The sequence below is a fragment of the Lissotriton vulgaris genome, chromosome 8 (assembly GCF_964263255.1).
Source record: "Lissotriton vulgaris chromosome 8, aLisVul1.2, whole genome shotgun sequence".
NCBI lineage: Eukaryota > Metazoa > Chordata > Amphibia > Caudata > Salamandridae > Lissotriton > Lissotriton vulgaris.
The window spans coordinates 867714488-867733612 of record NC_141696.1 but is presented as its reverse complement, the minus strand read 5'-3'; positions in this window follow the sequence as shown (position 1 = coordinate 867733612).

Genomic DNA, 19125 nt, shown 5'->3' with positions numbered 1-19125 from the left:
GCAAACCTATGTATTTAATTTTAATCTGTTGAATTCTACCTGATATTTCACAATGGCATTTCTCTACCATGATGAATACCAGATTTCTTTATACTCAGGTTAGTTTAAGCATTTTCTTCTTTCTCTACAGAGCGTTGCCTCAGGCCCTGAGCGGTTGCCAGGAGCGGTGAGTACCCTCCCGATTTGCAACGGGTAAGTATTTTCTTGATACAAAGTCGATCATTTTGTTTGGCTTTGCGTAGGTACACATTTATTAAATGTGCCATTGATGTATTTTCATTGTTGAGACGTATGTCCCCTTTTTGCACATTAAATCTTCTTCTCATTTTTTACAGGAGTGTGACACCTATGCCTTGTTGCTACAACACTGCTGTGTACAGGTATATGGTTGTATCATTTTAATATAATTGTGTTATTTCCAATTTCACTTTTTTCACAATGCTATGTGCAGTAGTTTGAGAATGGTCCAGAAGAAAGCCTCATTTTAATTGGCTGAAACATGTTGACCGCATCACTAGTGCCCCCATACATCTATTGAGGGTGGGCATGCACTTTTTTACTTTTTGATACTATAGGATACATAATAAACATATTTTTCCTTTTTGGTAATCAATGTAAATCACTTATCACTACACTGCATAGTCACAGCATTATACCATGCATTATTCACAGACTTACTTCATAAATACATTGTGTACTTTCCCAATCATGGGTCTACTGCATCCTTCACACATGCCTTGTTGCCACCTCTCCCCACATTCGGATATGGGGGTCCCCAGAGTCATGATTTTGCAATGGCAGTGTTCATATCAGTGTACCGGCATCATCGCAGACTGCATCCCCACTCAGCCCCGGTGCCTATAAGTCTGTTCCCCGACATTCATGAACCCTCTCTGTTCAAACTTTGGTGGTGTCTGAGTCTATGAACTAGGGGGCAGTTTTCATCCTCGTGTAGCTGATACCGAATTGGTGGTGGCAACAAGGCTGTCTCATTCCACTCCTCCATCTGCTGCTCCCGGATAAAATCAAACCTTTCGGCATCATGCCCTGGAGGACACCTTCCACTGTCCCCCGAATCCCTCCGCAACATACACCTCGGACATTGATGGTGACCCGCTCAGGTCACCTGGCCCATCTGACTGCACCGCAAGTCACTGTCCTGTGGCTGGGTTCCTGTGCCGGCTGCAGTGCATCCGGGGCCACTGACTCTGTGCTGGTCTGGTACGGGACCCCTTCTCCAGAGACATTGGATGCCCCTGAGGCGTAGGCCTTGGGGTCATCAATGCCATTTCTCTGTGGCCTTGCACTCGGCGCAGCCTCAAGGCCCAAAGCGTCCCATCAGGGCTCACACACCAAAGCGAGTCCAGACTGGGCCAGACGTTGCATCAATTAAAACGGTGGTCCTGACAGACTTACGGAGTTGCTCAGACCTTTCTTGGATACCATCATTGGTCTGATACCCTGCTCAGCACTGTTAAACACAAAAAAGCCGCTCCCAGTGGGTTGTAGCTAGTGCTAGTACTAATTAATTAGTTAGTGCTGGCATCTCACAAAAAGTGAAGAACTAGTCTGACACACCACCTGGTGTCATGCTTCATCATTGACCACCTGGTGTAATGCTTCATCATTAACCACTCCTAGCCCTCTAATAACTTGGTTTGATTTCGGGCGGGCATACACCTGACTACAGGGATGCACTTCTAAACTAAGTGGGGGCCCTAAGACAAATAGTGCGGTTAAAAAGCCATTCTAGATGTCAAATTAAGTTGTAATAGTGCTGGAATCTATATGGTGATTAAAATCAAGTGATCAATGTAATTGGGATATTATTGTCCCCTTACCGATATCAATGAGGTCGACATGTTTCTGCCAGTGGCCCAGTAAAGTCCATGGCATTCGTCGGGACCTAAAGCGTGAAAATCAAAATGTGGGCTCCACTCTTACCAAGCTCTGGTTAGAGTTTTTCCACTGGGTGGGGTGACAAAGATCTCTCTCTACCAAGGTCTGGCCTGTATCTAAAGCCTGAAAGAGAAACAAACCAGTATAAGAACCGGAACATAGCCCTAGAATCATACAACATAAAGTGAAAATGAACAGCCACATACACCAAAAAACTATAGTGAGTGGCTACGGGTGCAACATTTGTGGAAATCATATGTGGACCAGAATCGAGACGTTGTCTCTCAATTGGTTACCCTACATGTGCCCTATGGAAGGGTGAGGGCAGGAGACCTGTTGAATCAACCTCTTAAGATGTAATGAGAAGAAACAGATACAAAAAACACTATGTTAAGGCAGAGGCAAGTACTCAGAAAAGGTTTCTGTAGTGTCTCAGGTTACAAGGTAACTGTAAAAGAAATACAATCACTCTAACACACATACTCTTACTGTAACATGACGTGGTCCCCGCCTCTGTGCATACGTCTGTGCTCCTCAGCTCCCTGATGGTGACTGAGTGGAGTGCGGAGTTGGTATTTATAGTCTAAGCGCCTTGAGGTAAATTACTAGTCAAAGTGAATAGGCTGCAGGTGTGTGACATCCGGTGTCTAAACGCCGCTCTCAGTGGAGCTTGGTCAGAATGCCTGACCACCCAAATATGGGCCCGGAACTGGTTTCAGTTGTCAGTGGTACATGTAAGAAAGCCTGTGCCGACCATAAGGGGGCCTGTTTCTGCTGCAGGTGTGGAAATGCGACGCACTAAGATTCGAGAGGCTGTGCGTGGGTAGTGTGCGCTGGAGAAGCTGCACCGCGCATGTCCCAATGTAAACGTATCCGCACATGTGCAAGGGGAGTAAAAGGGCTAGTGCGCTCACATGAGATGCTGCGCATGTCCCAAGCTTGTAAGCGAGAGCACAAGTTAAAGACAAACCAAAAGATTGGTGTACAGTGAAAATGCATGGTCATAAAGACTAGAAACTAAAGACTTGGTAAAACAGCCCACACGTAATGCTGAGCGAGGGGTCTACTGTAGGGGATACATGCATTGGTGCTAGTATCGTGTGTACAAAATTGAGCAGATGGAATCACAGGCATACCATGATACACACTCTATAAACGGTCACAGGACAGGTGCTTTCAAATAAACCAAATTCCAAAGAGGTCATTCCAGCATCATCAAGGTACAGGCTGGTACAATGTGGGATCTATATTTTCCTAATCTAGTCTATCACAGATGGTGACGTTTTGTTGTTTGTAAATGCATTGCGGAGGGTACATAGTGTGTGTTAGTGAGAGCTTGCTAAAGATTGAGTTTACATGTGTATTACATAAGGATATGTAATTGCTAAAGAGCTAGTTGTAGCCAAGGGATGTCGTCCTTGAGACTTTCTTTCCATGTATGAAGACGGTATACCCATCTTTGTTCCCTGATATGGAGTGGCCTGGTCAAGTCGGTCATATGTTTCTTCCTGACTCCCAGGACCACCCATTTAAGATCAGTGTCTTTATGTTTAGGTTCCAGGAAGTGTCTGGTAAGTTTTGTTTTGGTTTTCTTTTTACAGCTCATAGTGCTGCGGTGTTTGTTGATACGGATCTTGACTTTTCTAGTAGTCATGCCCACATATTTGATGTTGCATGGGCATGAGAGAAGATATATCACATTTTCCGTGTTGCAATGGCTAAAGTTGTTCAATATCCACCGTGTGGTACCAATGTCAACTTCCTTTGTTGTTAGAGACAGGGGACTTGCAACACAGCCACCACAGGCGTAATGTCCTGTTGGTCTTTAGGTGTTCCAGATGGTTTTTGATTCTCCCCTCTAGCAGGAGGGTCTTTTGCACGTACTAGCTTGTCCCGTAGGTCCTTGCTTCTTTAGAAAGCGAACAATGGGGGTTCCCAACGTTTCTCTCCACCGTCAAGGATGTGCCAATTCTTTTTTATGATTTTCTGTACAGTATTGGTAACCTGTGTATATGTTGTAACACATACAATGCAGTCGGGTTTCTCTCTATCGGTGTCCTCTAGTAAGGCGTCACAATTATTATCTCTTGCTCTCTTCTTTGCTCTCCTGATATGTTTCTTAGGGTAGTGTCGGTCCAAAAGTTTTTTCTCAAGCTCATTTGCTTGTTCTATAAAAATCTCAGTTTCTGTACAGTTTCTTCTTACCCTGAGGAATTGGCCCACCGGTAAGTTGTCCCGTAGGGCTTTCGGATGATAGCTCTCATAAAGTAGTAGGCTATTTTTGTCTGTTGGTTTGTTGTGGACTTTAGTGCTGATGCCGTCTGCATTAATTGTGATTTCAAGGTCCAGAAAGACAGCATGGTCCTTACTAAGAGAGTGGGTAAATCTCAGTTGTCGATCTTTTGAGTTGACCCATTCCACAAAGTTATTTGCTGTTTCTTCATCCCCTCTTCAGACAATAAAAACATCCTCAATATAACGCTTCCATGTCTTCAGGTTTTCAGAGAATGGGTTGCGGAATGTAGACTTCCTCAATCTGGTGTACATAGAGACATGCTAGACTTGGGGCTAACTTGCTGCCTATCGATGTTCCAGTGATTTGATGGTACAGCACTTCCTCAAATTCAAAGAAATTTACGGTCCAAGCAATCTCCACACATTCCATGATAAAATGTTGAGGTGTGCGCAAATACCAATCTGTATTCAATAAGATATGTTCCACAACCTCAAGGGTGCGCATCTGAGGGATACTGGTATACAGTTCCTCAATGTCCATAGTTATGAACAGGTCTTCAGTGTTGTTAATTTCCAGATCCCTCAGGAGGCACATGACATCTTTAGTATCTCATAGGTATGATCGTGATTTCTGGATGATCGGTTTGAGAAACCAATCACAAAAATGTGTGAGGGGCTCAAGAATGGATCCAATGCCAGACACAATGGAACAGCCAGGCGGGGGCATCTTACCCTTGTGGATGTTAGGTAAAGTGTAGAACCTAAGTGTTCTGGGGTCCTCGTTAACTAGGAAGTCTGCCTCTTGTTTAGTGATCCAGTCGTTACACAGAGCTTCATCAACCAACCCTTTCATTTTTGTGGTAAGGCGGGGTGTTGGGTCTCTTGAAAACTGCTCATAGCTGGCAGCATCAGAGAATTGGACTTTTAGCTCCGGATATAAGGCAAAACACGAGGCTACAATGGGAAGACCAAGTAACGAACATTGTTAACCTCAGTGACCACCAACTATCCAGAGACGAAGAAACAGTCCTTTCCAAGGGCCTAGGATTTGTCCCAACACCGACTAATGACCCATTTGTACTCAAGACCGAACTGGCACAAATCTTCAGGAAGATCAAACTCCAGAATCATTTTGGAGAGTCCAACGATATCCCACATGAGAAGACCGGGACAGGGATTAGGAAGAAGTCCACTTTTGTGCCTCCAACACATACAATACCCTGCCACTTACTAGCTTTTGAACAAGCAGTACTTAAGGAAATAGAGCAAATCGACTTCAAGGAAGAAAAGGGATTTCAAAACCTGACCGGCACTGAACGACAGGCACTGGGGAAACTCAAAAATACCAGAGACCTCACAATCAAACCAGCCGACATAGGGGTCGCTATCGCTCTGATGAACAGGTCAATGTAATAGAAGGAATTCAATCGCCTCCTCTCTGATGCTGCCAGCTATGAGCAAAATTCAAGAGACTCAAAACCCCGCATTACCACAAAAATAAAAAGGGTTGGTTAATGAACCTCTGTGTAATGACTGGATTACTAAACAAGAGGCTGACATCCTAGTTAACGAGGACCCCAGAACACAGAGGTTCTACGCTTTACCTAAAATCCACATGGGTAAGATGTCCCTGACTGGCCGTCCCTTTGTGTCCGGCATTGGATCCATTCTTGAGCCTCTCTCACAATTTTGTGATTAGTTTCTCAAACCGATTGCCCAGAAATCATGATAATACCTATGAGATATTAAAGATGTACTGTGATTCCTGAGGGATCTGGAAATTAACAACACTGAAGACCTGTTCAGAACTATGGACATTAATATGAAATTTGTAACGCGCTCAGCTTACCCAGGGGCATCCCGGGGCGAACAGACCAGAAGGAGAGACGCAACTAATCACTATTGTGGAAACAGATAGGTCTTAAGAAGTTTCCTATTTTAGGCACTGTATACCAGTATCCCTCAGATGCGCACCCTGGAGGTTGTGGAACAGATTTTATTGAATACCGATTGAGATTTCCTCACACCTCAACATTTTGTCATGGAATGTGTGGAGATTGCTTTGACGGAAAAGTTCTTTGAATTTGAGGATGTGCTGTACCATCAAATCATTGGAACATCGATGGGCAGCACGTTCGCCCCAAGTCTAGCATGTCTCTATGTGCACCAGTTTGAGGAAGACTACATCCTTGACGACAGCAACCCATTCTCTGAAAACCTGAAGACATGGAAACATTATATTGATGATGTTTTTATTTTCTGGAGAGGGGATGTAGAAACGGCGAATAACTTTGTGTAATGGGTCCACTCAAAAGATCAACACCTGAGATTTACCCACTCTATTAGTAAGGACCATGCTGTCTTTCTGGACCTTGAAATCACGATGAATGCAGACGGCTTCAGCACTAAAGTCCACAACAAACCAACAGACAAAAATAGCCTACTACTTTATGAGAGCTATCATCCGAAAGCCCTACAGGACAACTTACAGGTGGGCCAATTCCTCAGGGTAAGAAGAAACTGTACTGAAACTGAGATTTTTCTAGAACAAGCAAATGAGCTTGAGAAAAAACTTTTGGACCAACACTACCCTAAGAAACTTATCAGGAGAGAAAAGAAGAGAGCAACAAATAATAATCGCAACACCCTACTAGAGGACACTGATAGAGAGAAACCTGACCGCATTGTATGTGTTACAACATATACACCGGTTAAGAATACTGTTCAGAAAATCATAAGAAAGAATTGGCACATCCTTGACGCTGGGGAGAAATGTTGGGAACCCCCATTGTTTGCTTTCAAAAGAAGCAAGCACCTATGTGATGAGCTAGTATGTGCAAAAGACCCTGTGGCTAGGGGGGAAATGGAATAACCATCTGGAACACCCAAAGACCAACAGGACAGTATGCCTGTGGTGGCTGTGTTGCATGTCCCCTGACTCTAACTACAAAGGAAGTTGACATTGGTACCACACGTCCATGGATATTGAACAACTTTAGCCATTGCAACACGGAAAACGTGATATATCTTCTCTCAAGCCCATGCAACCTCAAATATATGGGTATTACTACTAGAAAAGTCAAGATCCGTATCAACGAACACCGCTGCACTATACGCTGTAAAAAAAACAATACAAAACTTACCAGACACTTCCTGGAACACAACCATAAAGACACTGATCTTAAATGGGTGGTTCTGGAAGTCATGAAGAAACATATGACCGACCTTACCAGGCCACTCCATATTAGGGAACAAAGATGGGTATACCGTCTTCGTGCATGGAAAGAAGACCGCAACTATGACATCCCTCGGCTACAACTAGCTTTTTAGCAACTACATATCCTTATGTAATACACATGTAAACTCAATCTTTAACAAGCCCTCACTAACACACCATGTAAACCTCCACAATGCATTTACAAACACCAAAACATCACCATCTGTGATAGACTAGATTGAGAAAATATAGACCCCACGTTGTAACAGCCTGTACCTAGATGACTCTGGAATGACCTCTTTGGAATTTGGTTTTTAGGAAAACACCTGTCCTGTGACCGTTTACAGAGTGTGTATCATGGTATGCCTGTGATTCCATTAAGCATGGGTGGAAAATCCGTTCCGCTCGCGCATTTTGCGGATTTTCGGTAAATTCGCAATCCGCGAGATTCGCGAATTTCCCGCAAAATCCGCGAACGGAAATCCGCGAACGGGGATTGGGTCAAAAGTTCAAGCTGACTTTTGTAACTCTTTTAGAATGGCGCCAGCAAGCTGCCAGAGCCATTCTAAAATAGTTACAAAAGTCAGCTTCAACAGGAAGCTCTAATAGATAAAGTAAAGCAGGTGCTGCTCAAATTCAGTTACACAATCATTAATCACCCCCAAACTTGGGGGGATTAATAATTGTGTAACTTAATTTAACCTTCAACTGGAGCACCTGCTTTTCTTAATCTATTAGTGCTTCCTGTTGAAGCTATTTCTAGCTATTTTAGAATGGCGCTGGCAGCTTGCCGGCGCCATTCTAAGTGGGGCTGAGGGCAGAAGGACACAAAAGTGGGACAGAGGGCAGAAGGGGACAAAGAATGAGTGGGGCAAAGGGCAGAAGGGCACAGAAACAAGTGGTACAGAGGGCAGATGGGTTTAAAAAACATGCAGTGGCAGTGATTAAGCAGGCAAAAAAAAAAAACCTGCGAAATTGCAAAGCGCCTCGCGAACACCCACGAACACACAAAGCGCCTCTCGAACACCCGTGAACACGCAAAAATAAAAAAATCCGCAAATTTGCGTGAATTCGCGAATTTTGCAGATTGCCAATTTGCAAATCTGCAAATTCGCGAATTGCCAATTCGCAAAATTTGCCCATGCTTAGATTCCATCAGCTCCCTTTTGTACACACTATACCAGCACCAATGCATGTGTAAACTACAGTAAAACCTTGCTCAGCATCACATGTGGGCTGTTTTACCAAGTCTTTTGTTTTTAGTCTTTATGACCATGCATTTTCCCTGTACACCAATCTTTCGTTTTGTCTTTAACTCACGCTCTTGCTTATTTTGACAAGCTTGGGACATGTGCGGTATCTCCTATGAGCGCACTAGCCCTTTTACTCCACTTGCACATGCGCGGTTACGTCCACATTGGGACATGCGCAGTGCAGCTTCTCCAGCGCACACTACCTGCGCACAGCCTCTCGATCATTTGTGTGTAACATTTCCACACCTGCAGCAGAAACCGGCCCCCTTATGGTGGCACAGGCCATTTTGCACGCACCACTGACCTACTGAAACCAGTCTGGGACCCATATTTGGGTCGTCAGGCATTTGGACTGAGCTCCACTTAGAGCGGCGATTAGACACCGGATGCCACACACCTGCAGCCCATTCACTTTGACTAGTAATTTACCTCAAGGCACTTAGGGCCAGATGTAGGTAAATCTTTTTTTCCCGACTCTTAAATACCGACTCATACTGAATCGGTATTTTAGAGTCGGAAAGCGGGATGTAGATTAAAAAATCGGTAAAATTTCCCGATTCAGTATCATTCGGATTTTCAAAGCAGAATTTACCGAATCGGTATTTACCGATTCGGTAAATACAGATTCGGGAATACCCATTCATTCCTATGGTCCTTCTGGCCCATAGGAATGAATGGGATTTACCGAATCGGCATTTACCGAACCGGTAAATACTGATTCGGTAAATTCCGAATCGGGAGTTCTAAAAAATTACATTCGACCCTGTAAACCAATGAGGAACACCCACCACACCCCTCAACAAAGGCACAGAGGAAACAACCAATCAGAATCAAGCACCCCTCCCCAGTACCTGGGAGTGGCCACACTCATGCAGGTGCAGAGCAACTGAACAGTTAGCAGAGCAGGAGGAAACAGAGAGGAGCTTGCTTTCCAGAGCTTACCTGTTCATCACAATGGAGTCTCAGGAAGGGCAGAAGGATGCAGGAGAGCAAAGAAGGGAAATACAATTTAGCCCAGCAGAACTGCAGGTGCTTGTGGAAGAAGTGGTAAAGCATCACACCCAAATTTTCGGGAAACAGTCTCTGCATGTTGCAGAGTCTGTAAAAAGAAACACATGGCTTGACATCCATACATAGGTCAATGCCATTGGGGTGACGCACAGGGAGATCGACGACCTCAAGAAAAGATGGTACGACCTGCGCATCATCACAAAGAAGAAAATTGCTGCCCAAAGAAAGGAAGCTAGTGTCACAGGTGGGGGAAAAAAAGAGCTCCAAGACTAACAGAGCTTGAGGAGCTAGTGGAATCCACCCTGGAGCCAGAGAGCAACCATGGAATTGGGGCCATGGATAGCTCTGCCAGATCTTCAAAGAAACAAGGTAAGATGCATGGACAGTTATCCCCACCCATTACTCTGTCCCTCTTCCCCACTGTGTTTAAGCATGACACTCCAGAACAGCTTTTACTGATGGCCAGCAATGCATCATGGGAGACGTAGTCATAGGTACATACATGGAATTCATACATCAAAGAATCCAGCAAGGCATGCCACACACAACTTCGAGCAGCTGATGTACACTAGGCAAATGTGTAATATAAATGTATTTAATTGAGACACACAGGTGAAAGACACCACTGACCCTATGTCCATATCTTTTCACAGGAGAGTCCTCACGCAGTACAGCACCAGAAAGGGAGGAGAGGGCATCAGTACCTAAAAGAAAGGTAAAAGAAAGACAAAGTGCAGGTCACAGCGCTGTTGAAAAAGAGAACACCACATCCCAGGAAGCCACAACACCAGAGCGAGCTACAACACCTCAGCAGCATTCCTCCCTATTGTTTGGAACACCTGAGTTGAAACCAGCAGCACTGTCGTCAACACCAACAACACAGTCATCCATGCAGGGTAGAGCAGCGAGGCCTGATGTGCCCCCTCTGAGGATTCTGAAAACCTCAGATGAGGAGGGTGAAATGCTGAGAAATCCACCTATGGCTGACAAGGCCAGGCAGCAGAGTACTGCAGGTGCTGTGCGGGCGAGTGTCCTTGGCAGAAGGGCACGGGAGAGTGGTGAAGGACAGGAAGGAGAGGGGGTCTTCTGTGGCCTGGAGGCCACCATGGTTAAGGTGCAGCGCCTGCAGGCGAAGGCGTTGTTGGTAGTGCACAGGCAGGTGCGCAGCATCAATTACAAACTTTCACACATTGACCATGGAATAGGCAGCATTGCTGTGAGCATGGAGGCAATTGCTAATGGGATGTCAGGCATCACTCAGTACATGGGTGCTCTGTCTGACAAGTTGGACAGAGACCACTTAGAGTGCCGCAGAGAGCGCCAGTGTATGCGGCAGCAGTCTAAGACCCTGAACCGCTTTGCCACAGCAACATCACTGCTGTGCCGGCGTTCAATTTCAGTGCAGGATGCAATAGTGCACTGCTGCACATACTTATCAAGGGGCATGGGAGAGCCACCTTTGCAATGGAGCAGATGCTCACTAACCAGGCAGGTACTGCTGGTGACACAGGTGTGGATGAAACAGAAGGGTCCACCAGCAGGAGTGGCTCCAGCACACCTGTACCTGAGGTGCGTAGGAGTGTCAGGCGCAACATTTCAGACCCAGCCACCACCCAAAGTGTGGATACACAGCCTCTTTCATCCCGTACTGTAGTGCGTGGCCGAAAACGTTAAAGGTTGCCCACACCCCACAGGACTAGTCACAGTGAGGGTAACAGTGAGCACGCAGTCATGGACACAGACATTGTCGGACAATGGCGTTTGAACATTTGCATAATGTAGTGATAATTGAACTACATACTTCACATACTACACCTATCTGTGTCTCATTCATTACCTAGAAATATCGATGTGTGTTCTCTGCCCGTCTCAATCTACCATCCTTTGCTTTGGGCTCTGCCTGTTCTTGGTCATCATCAATGTCCTCGTGATGTGTTACCTCGACCTCTGTGCCTGCTTTGTTGGCAAGATTGTGCAACATGGCACAGGTCGCTATTATCTTGCAACACAGGATGGGGGTGTACTGCTGTGCACCTCCACTCTTGTGGCGGCAGCAGAACCTGCTCTTGAGGAGTCCAAATGTGCGCTCCACTACTTTGCGAGTAGACCTGTGAGCCACATTATAACGCCTCTCACTCCTGGTAGTTGGATTGAGGTAGGGTGTGAGCACGAAGGAAAGTAGGGCATATGCACTATCGCCTAGGTGGTAAAGAGAGGTCCATTAGTTACATACGCATGACACATACATCTACCCTAACTATCAGGGTGTATCTCAGTTGTTTACCTAGCAGATATCCGTCCCCAAACTCTCCAGCAACAAGCCATGGGTGCTACCAGGAAAATTGGCCACTATGTCTGTGATGATGTTGCCAGCATTGCATATCACCTGCACATTGATGGAGTGTGTTGACTTACGGTTTCTGTCGATGTGTTCAGTGGCTGCAGGTGGACAGAGTGGAATGTGGGTGCCATCTATGAAGCCTATCATGTGAGGGAAGTGTGCCAGTTCATAGAAATCAGTTTTTGTTTTTGCAAGTTCCACAGGTGTGTCAGGGAACCGGATGCAATGTTCCATTCTCTGCGTCATGGCCTCCAGGAACTTCCGGATAAAACGTGACAGGCAGCTCTGGGACACACCACCAACTGCAGCAATCACACTCTGGTAGCTCCCAGAGGCAAGCAGGTGTAGGCTACACAGCACCTGCACATGGGGTGGGATGGCGTGGGCCCTGGGTGTTGGGTTATCCAGGTATGGGTGGAGGTCCCTAATCAGGTCCAGGATGGTTCTGGGGTCTATCCTGTACCTCTGCAGTTCTCTGGCTCAGTCAGTTGGAATGGGGGGATCCTCTGCCTGTAGACCTGCTCCTCCCTTCTCCAAACCCTCTCTCCTGCTGCCTGTAGCAGTAGCCGCCCCGCAATCACGTAGAATGCCGCCATTCTTGCAAAACTGTTGCATTTTGGGCCCTTTTTTAAGGCCTGCACCTGGTTACCACCTGCTTTCAATCCATGGTAAATACCGACTCTTAAATACCAAATTTCATGAAATTCAGTATTTTTTGCCTTTCCTACATCTCGATGGGCCATTTTTACCATTTCTTATTTACCGATTCGGTAATTAAGAACTCAGTAAATAAGGATTCGGAAACTACCGATTCGGAATAATACCGACTCTTATTTAGCGATTCGGGTACTTTTTATCACCTACATCTCAGAATTGGAATATCGGTCCGTAACGGCCAAAATTACAGATTTTCGGCCGTTACCGACCAGTATTTGGACACCTACATCTGGCCCTTAGACTATAAATACCCGCTCTGCACTCCACTCAGTCACCATCCGAGAGCTGAGGAGCACAGATGTAGGTGGAGAGGCGGGGACCACGTCAAGATACAATAAGAGTATGTGTTGGAGAGTGGTTTCTTTTACAGGTACCTTGTAACCTGAGACACTACAGAAACCTTTTCGGAGTACTTGCATCTGCCTTAAAATAGTGTTTTTTGTATCTGTTTCTTCTCATTATATCTTTAGAGGTTGATCCAACAGGTCCTGCCCTCACCCTCCCATGGGACAGAGTTTGTCCCACATGTAGGGTAAGCAATTGTGAGACAACGTCTCGGTTCTGGTGCGCATATGATTTCCACAAATGTTGCACCCATAGCCACTCACTATAGTTTTCTGATGGATGTGGCTGCTCATTTTCACTTTATGTTGTATGATTCGAGTGCTTTGTTCCAGTTCCTACACCAGTTTGTTTCTCTTTCAGGCTTTAGATACAGGCCAGACAGCGGTGGAGAGTGACCTTTGTCACCCCACCCAGTGGAAAAACTCTAACCAAAGCTTGGTAAGAGTGGAGCCCGCATTTTGATTTTCACGCTTTAGGTCCTGATGAATGCCAAAAACCCTACTAGGCCACTGGCAGAAACATGTCGACCTCATTGATATCGGTAGGGGGACAATAATATCCCCATCACATCAATCACTTGATTTTAATCACCATATAGATGCCAGCACTATTAAAACTTAATTTGACATATATAATGGCTTTTTAACTGCACTATTTGTCTTAGGGCCCCCACTTAGTTTAGAAGTGCATCCCTGTCATCAGGTGTATGCCCGCCCTCTATCAAACCAAGCTTTTAGAGGGCGAGACCTGGTCAATCATGAAGCATGACACCAGGTGGTGTGTGAGACCAGTCCTTCACTGTTTGTGAGATGCCAGCACTCACTAATTAATTAGTACTAGCACTAGCTACAACCCACTGGGAGCGACTCTTTTGTGTTTAACAGTTTTGTTTGAAGGCCGCCTCTCCCAGTAACCCGCACCTATTGTTCCCACTTTGCCCGGACATTATCTAGGTGTTGTGGTTACACCCTGCTCAGCACTCCAGGTGCCAGTGACTCAGTACACCCCCAGGCCATTGTCCGTTGCTGATTGTGCTTTGTCTGTGGAGCGGTTGCGCAGCTATGTCACCTCAAACAGTGTTGGGGCCCTGAGACGGGGATGGTGAAGATGATTCAGGTCTAACACACCCCACTGCATCTGCATCGGGAATATGTCGAAGGGACATAATCTGAGACTACTTCTTCACATGAGTGCTGTCATCTCTAGTGTCCCAACCCCAGTGCACTGCAACTCACAGACACTTCTGTTTGCATGTTGGCTGTCCTCTGGATTTTCTCTGGCTCATTCCATGTTGATCAGCAGTTGACTGTGTTTTCTGTTTCCGTTGCAGTGGTGTCCAATGTTCAAGTGGTTGCCAGCCCCAGACATTCTGTGCGGAATGGCTTACACTCACCCCACACACATCCAGCACAGGCGTCACAGGTAATGTGGCCCTGTTAATACAAGGGCAGTTCACATGTGGCCATAGCCAGTTTAACATGATATCTGTGTGTGTCCCATCGGTCTTGTAGTATGCATGCATGCATGTGGCCCTACAACATTACATTGTGCTGTGTTCACCGGATGGAAATATGTCACCGCAGGCAGCTGGTTGGAGCTTGGACATGTAGCTTAGTCGTCACCCACTCAGTTCATAAGGGGAGTGGCCAGGGCCATTGTACGCAGAGCCATCATGGGTGTGTGTCTGCTATTTGAGCTTCCCGGTGTGGTTCTGTTCTGCGAATGTGTATCTGCATATGTCTCTATGGCAGTATGGGTCTCCTTAGTGGGGTGTGGGTGGGCCCTAAAGGGTGATGGACCCCTACGTATGTGTCCTGGTTCGCATTCCATGGGTTCAGCCCCCACCAACACCTGTTGGGCCACCTCCTTTTGGCGTGCTGACACATGGCATTGGGGTGTAATGTGTGGGTGGGAGAGGTTTCGTGAGCGAGCTGTGCTTGCGGTTGCTTCCTGTTGTGTGGTCTGTTGCAGACTCGGTGTTCCCCCTGAATAGCTGGGCTGGCCGGGTCCTTGTGGGGGGTTGCATGGGATATCCATGGGCTGTTGTAGGGCATCGGTGTCGACGGTGTGGTGGTCCTCTCCGGCATCACTGATGTGTTGTATTCTGTGCTTTGCTGAAGGTGTTGTGAGCCCCTCGGCGGTGTGAAGGGAAGCTGCATGTTGACTTTGTGTTGACATATATGCTGGCCCATTGTGCTGGTTTGCATGCAGACTGTATGGCAATGTACATTGTGACATTTACATTTCACTGTTTCTGGCTCTGTCAGATGTAGTGGGCATGTTTTGTGCATGTGCGGAGCCAGTTGTGTCCTCTGTTTGGCAGTGTTGGCTATGCGTGTTGTTCCATGTTGTCGCCAATGTGGGTGTGCTGTTCCTGCTATGTGTGTGTGCTGCAGAGTGCCAAGGGGATCTGGGACATGATCCTGGATGTTTGTGGGTGTGCAGTGTGCTACGCCTCACTGTGCATGTATGCCATTGTGCCCATCTCCCCCGTCCCCCCTGTCCCTGTTCATTGCACTCCCTGTTGATGTTATGTCAGGTCCTCTTGAGCTGTGTCAGTACTCCCTACTCCTTACACCGTCTCCACACTTATGACTGATGCCTGGGTTTCCTCAAGCTCCTCTGGTGGTGCTGGACTGCCACCTCCTGTCGCAGTTGCTGCCTTCCTGTTGGTGCCTGGTTTCGGTAGTCACATAATGCCAGCGGCTATTGGCCTCATGGATTGGCCTCCTCGGCACTCCGATTTCAATCCAGAAGGTCTGCCAGTGGGTCAGTTGCTGGTAGTGTTCTGTCACCTCCGTGACGCTGGTCCTGTTTTCCTGCGGTCTGCTCCGCGTCTTCCTCACCCTCTTCTCCTTAGCCTTCCCTGACCCTGTTATTCGTTGCTGGTGGTCTGTGGGGGTAGTGGGGTTCCAGTTGGCCTCTGCTCTGGCTCAGAGTGCATCCATGTTGCTACGTGCTTTGACTGGTTTCTGGTGTGTTTTTTCTGTATTTTTTATGGTGCACTGTTCGTCCAGATGCATGGGATTTGCAGACCCGAGGCTGGTTTTTGCTACTTTTTGTACTGCAGTTGGCCTCATCGCATGTTTTTTGCGTTTGTGTATCACATTTCTGCAGCTTGGCGTTGATTTTCATGCTGACATTTGCTGTGTTGTCTGGTGTCTATCTCATGCTACCGCCTTGTTGGGAATTCCATGTTGACACAGGGTTATTTTCCCGCGATAAGCTGCGAAGTTGAAAATTGCGTTATGCCACTCTTGCGGTAGTTATCACACGTTCTTGTGAATATACCCCTAAGATGTGCTACGATACTATTCTTCACTGTTAGAACCCATTTTAGAGGGCCATGGGGCAAGCAGGATCTACTGGGCACAACCGTAGGGGTGAGGTCTTTCACTCCTCAGGTCGGAGGACTGGCCTACTGTGGAATCTGAGCAGCTGGGCCAAGTAACCTTCTTTCACTTGGATATGAGGAATAGTGTTGTTCAAGCACTCGAAGGCTAACTGTGGTTTGGGGTGATTACAAGGAAGTGAATAAAGGCTTACAACTAAAAATGGGTGCAGCATTATATCATTGCTCAGCCAAATACTCACTTTTATGAAAAAAGTGAAGTTTTTTTTCTACTGCTACCAACACAAAGGAGAAATACAACATTTACAAGCAACTGCACAGATAGTAGGGCAGAGGCAAGATGGAGCCGGCCATGCCGGATACTTAAGCTAGCGCTTCCGGACCCCCTTCCCGTGCCTAAAATTCTTCACCCGCTGACAACCTGACCTGCAGCCATCCTCACGTAACATGATCAGGAGATTTTTGGTGATCCTCCGGTCCTAGATGCAGCAGTGCCTCGGGTTGGCGTGGCGCCCTCTTCAACTTCTGCTTTCTCTCTGAGCAGCTGTGACAGCAGAGAGCGGTTCATTGTTTGGGGACGGAGCTGACCCGGTCGTGAACCTGGCTGATGCAATGCCACCAAAATCTGCTAGAAGGAAACCTCAGATCCTGACAGACACTGCTGGAGCCGCAAGTAGCAGCGCAATGCAACAACGAGGCAGCAAGAGTGGCAGAACTGGCAAAACGGCAGGGAAGAAACAAGAGGGTGCACTAGGCGAGAACACTGGTAAGCGCAATATACTCTCTTTGGTTCTTCCTGTCAAAGAGAAAAAACAACACCACAACCCTCAATACCCTCTCCCTTATAATGATGTAGACAGACAGGAAGGAGAGATTAGCAAATTCCTGACTCCCTCAATGAGCCAGGGACACGCTGAGGGGGACACTGTTTACCAGGGTAAGGATTTGCCTGGTAAACACAAGAGCCTGATTAAAATAGCTGGTGATGCCGTATTTAATGTTGGGACTGGGGGATATGAAGGACACCTTTCTGCTACCTCTGTAATGGATAATACCTCTAAGGACCACACAGGACCCAATAAAATTACTAAAGTGGCTTAGAGTAAATCTGCTATAAGGGAGGCGCAGATAGATAGCTCCTCGATTATGGATAAGCCAGGGCCACATGATGACAGCGGCACCCAGACTATGGTTAAGTAATTTGACTCTGGGGATGACTTTTTCTCCCTATCAGATCCTTCTGACTCATCAAGAGATAAGATTGAGTCAATTTTCAGGTCTCACTCCAGGGGAGATTCCGCGGGTAGTGGTCACAGTGAGACAAGTTGCGTGCATCTCGAGGATCAGGGCACCGACACATCGGAAACCGGCGGACAGACAGTAAGTAAGTGGTGTGAACCTGGAGAGAGGGCTATACATGCTGGGGGCAACAATGCCCTGTAATGGGACTATTCATTTTCGGCTGGACTTGAGAAGAAGGAGAGTATGCATCTAAACACTCAAGGCAAAACATTGTGGAGAAACCAGATGATATATCACTGGCTGTGATTTACCACAGCATAATGGCTTACAGAGAAGAGACACGCATCGAGAGCCACCGGACTCAAGGAGCCTGTGGCAAACTCCATATGACACATTGTAAAACCCTGTTCTGAATTTGCAGAAAGTATTAATGAAGCACAAGCCTAGCTAGCATGGAAAAAGAGCTGGCAGCTCAGACGGCAGTAACAAAGTCAATGCGCTCATTGAAAGAGGACATACAGTGGAAGTTACCAGATCATGAAAACGCCTATGGCGAAATGATCTGAGAGTTTTGGGGATTACGGAGGGCATGGAGGGACAGGATGCTCAAAAGTTCATAGTTGACTTCTTTTCTGAGGCTCTCCCTGAACTCTTGCAATGGGATTGGAAACAGGATATACAAAGAGTGCATTGATTCCCTTTTATGCAACGCACAAGACCGGGACAAACTACCCTTAGACCTAGAGCAAACCTAATAGTAATTAATAGTTTTTTGGCCTCACAAAGCAGTGTACAAATTTGCATGCTCAGACTGAAAGAGGGTTGGAAAGGGGTCAGAATTTTTTGTTAGACCAGACTTCTGCCACCAGATGGTAGAAAAACGATGGCAGTTGTGACACTGATCCCCCTATTTCAAGGCAAAGGATCCCAAGCCTTTCTGCTCAACCCTGCCAAGTTGAAGGTTATATATAATGAGCATGCTCGGCTTTTCACCTCGGAAGTGAAGGTCAAAGAATTTTTGCTATCTATTTAGACAAGGTTTCAGGATCTAGGAAGTAATTTTGTATTATATACCTCCTCTTTTTGCTCTCTGAATTTGGTGGAGGAGGTGTGTGCAGGGAGCTCAAGGGGGGGAGCATCGGGGCTGCCAGGAGGGTTGGGGTTGGAGGAGGGGGAAAAAGCAATCCATAACATGCAAAAGATAGAGGAACACATGCTTGTGAAGCTATTCAGCAGGGTTAGCAACCGGATGGATTTGGCAGTATACAAAGGGGATAGGATGATTCTTTAGGATTGTGTATCTGCTCCTTTAATGTCTGTGGGCTACATAATATTGGGAAAAGGCAAGGGGTGGCTGCTGAACTACGTGTGATGCAACTAGACCTGGTTTGCTTACAGGAAACCCACATCCCATGGGGACAAACTGAAGATTTTCGCTGAATTAGGTTACTCAGTGTTGAGATGTACACAACAGTCTACGACAAATTGTGGGGTATCTTTCTTGGCTAAACCT